Source organism: Limulus polyphemus, unplaced genomic scaffold, assembly GCF_000517525.1.
Source record: "Limulus polyphemus unplaced genomic scaffold, Limulus_polyphemus-2.1.2 Scaffold477, whole genome shotgun sequence".
NCBI classification, from domain to species: Eukaryota; Metazoa; Arthropoda; class Merostomata; order Xiphosura; family Limulidae; genus Limulus; species Limulus polyphemus.
In genome coordinates, this window is record NW_013666087.1 from 254450 (window position 1) to 257354 (window position 2905).

The 2905-nt window shown below is 35.6% G+C and overlaps 1 protein-coding gene across 1 annotated transcript in view; it reads right to left on the minus strand.

Annotated features, from left to right (window-relative positions):
• Window positions 1–2905, minus strand: part of LOC106458501 (coiled-coil domain-containing protein 13-like) — a 23229-nt gene that overhangs the window by 18206 nt on the left and 2118 nt on the right. The window lies entirely within an intron of this gene.

Below are 2905 nucleotides of genomic sequence, written 5' to 3' on the forward strand. Positions count from 1 at the left end.
AAAAACACGGGGGTGCTTTACTTTTTTCCAGGTGTATACATTAAAGCCGCCAGTCTAAGTTAATCCGCTTTTATATGAACTGGGACCGACCTCGTAACCATTTTATGCTCGTTATTGTTTTCATGCTAATTAGTAAGAGTATGTTCACGAAATTTGGCAGATTATCTGTATATATTACAAGGCTTTCCTATGCAAAATATAATTTTATTATTAAGCTTAATAGTTTTTAAGTAATGTTTATCTCATGCTTTTTTCACTTTCGCATGTTAACTATTAAACATGCAATGTGATTTAGATTTTAAGATAAAAATACTTTTATCCATCAGAAAATTTTCAAATTTCACATGCCAAATCTTTATAACTTCCAAATAATTATCAAACGTTTTTCTTAGAAAACACTTTATATTTTATCTGTGTCTTGGCATGGCCAGGTGGTTTGGGCGCTCAACTCGCAATCTGCGAGTCGTGGGTTTGAATCCCCATCTCAGCAAATATATTCGCCCTTTCTGCCGTGGGGGCGTTCTAATGTTTCCATCAATCCCACTATTCGTTGGTAAAAGAGTAGCCCAAGAGTTGGCGGTGGGATGGTGATGACTAGCTGCCTTCCCTCTAGTCTTACACTGACTAAAGTTAGGGACGGCTAGCGCAGATAGCCCTCGTGTAGCTTTGCGCGAAATTCCAAAACAAACAAACAAGCTAGTCAACCTTATTTCCCAATACAGATATCTTTTGCTTCAGGGTATTAGATTACATTATCTTGTTGTTTAGTTCATATTGTTCACAATGTTTGAATTGTCTAATAATGATGAAGTGTGGAGCCTTTAGAAAAAAACAATATTAGGTGATTTAATTTTTTTTTACCAAAATTGAGTGATTTTTGGAGAAGGGTTATATTTTAATTATACATTTGATCAATATGTTGACAGATAAAGACAGAAACAATCATAAAATTCCGGCCCTGGTGTTTTTATTTAGTGCTTATAAAACAACTTGCAAATTCTCTATATATGAGCAATACTTAAATAATTTCTACTGACGAAGCTGTAATAGCGATATATTAAGCTAATAAAGTTACATTCTGGAGATATAAGTCATGAGTTTATATATGTTTATAGATATGTCTCATAATAAACTCCAATTTGCAATAAACAAAGTTAAGAAAAATAAAGAGCTTATACAACTTACACCACTTTCTGCATAGAAGAGTTTGTAAGATGGGAAAAATTTATGTTTGTTTGTTTGTTTTTGAATTTCTCGCAAAGCTACACGAGGGCTATCTGCACTAGCCGTCCCTAATTCAGCAGTGTAAGACTAGAGGGAAAGCAGCTAGTCATCACCACCCACCGCCAACTCTTGGGCTACTCTTTTACCAACGAAAAGTGGGACTGACCGTAACATTATAACGCCCCCACGGCTGAAAGGGCGAGCATGTTTGGTGTGACGGGGATTCGAACCCCCGACCCTCAGATTGTGAGTCGAGCGCCCTAACCACCTGGCCATGCCGGGCCAATCTCATAATGTGTCAGAAGAAATGGCATTTCTATGCCGCGTATCTGACATCAACTATTGCTGAGAGTGTCCATTCCTATATATCATCACAGTCAAAGATAAAAGTACTTAATTGTTAGGATTTAAGATATTTGTATTTGTAGTCAATTATAGCTTCATTATGCTCTGACAAATACTATCTCATCTCCATCCGATGTATTGCCTATTAATACAAGTACGCTATAATCAATCATATCAAACTTTATAACTCTACTGTTTTTTTTTAAATTATGCACAAAGCTACACAAAGGGCTATCTGTGCTCTGCCCACCACGGGTATCGAAACCCGGTTTCTAGCGTTATAAGTCCGCAGACATACCGCTGTGCCACTGGGGGGCATAACTCTACTGAAGAACTATATAACCTAAAATATATATAAATAATGAAGTATATGTAACATCAGTTTTAGGACCAGAAAGTGTTAACGTTACTTTTTGTTTAATGCTCCATATTTTAATACTGTTGTTTCTGTAGGAAACATTGTGATTATCTTTACTTTTCTCACACGTAATATTGAAAAGCTCACTTACTTAGCCCGGTCGCTGACTCTGGCTTAATGTTGGTGAAAAAAAAAGAGAGCACGGTTGAGAGGGTCAGGTTCAATCAAGACCTCTTCCTCCCTCCTTTACTGGTTGTTTGTAATATACTGTAAAATGCTATTTAGAAATTCAAGTAAACAGGCCTATTGTAACAATAATGTGACGTCATCTGTTTGTTTTAGTGGATTTTGGTATTCTTGAATACATTCTGTAAAATTGTTTATAACTGCTTCTAAAATAGGACTGTCAATTGAGAGTGGCTGTTGGTTATTTGTTTCATTTGCATTTAGTTGTTGTTCCATATTTGTTTTCTCATTTTTCTGTGTTTGTTTTATTTGCTTTATATTTTGTGCGTGTACTTGAGTGATTTGTGTGGTTATTGTTGGTGGTGTTGATAATTATGTTGTTTTCTTGGCTGTCTTTTGTGTTTGATTTGTTTCATGGTTAGTGTGTTTGTTTGTGCAGGTTGAATAGTGGAATTTATATTATATAATCTTTGTTTGGTGCTTTTGTATTTAGGTGTAACCTGAATAGTTTGCCGTATGTTTTTGTTGGCAATTACATTAATGTGATGGTTTCCACCACAGCTTACCAACACTGTGTTACGGCTACTGCGGGGGTTTTAACTTCTTCAACTCGATATCTCTGATACCAGAGTATAATATCATTTGATATCATACTTGTGGACTTTTAATATGTTTGTTTGTGTTTTTGCATTTGTAATTCTTACAACTTTAGTGAAAGAAATGTCTTGTTTAAATTCGATGACGAGGAACCCACTTTGAGACTAATAATGCTTGGAGACGGCTTTAATGGGT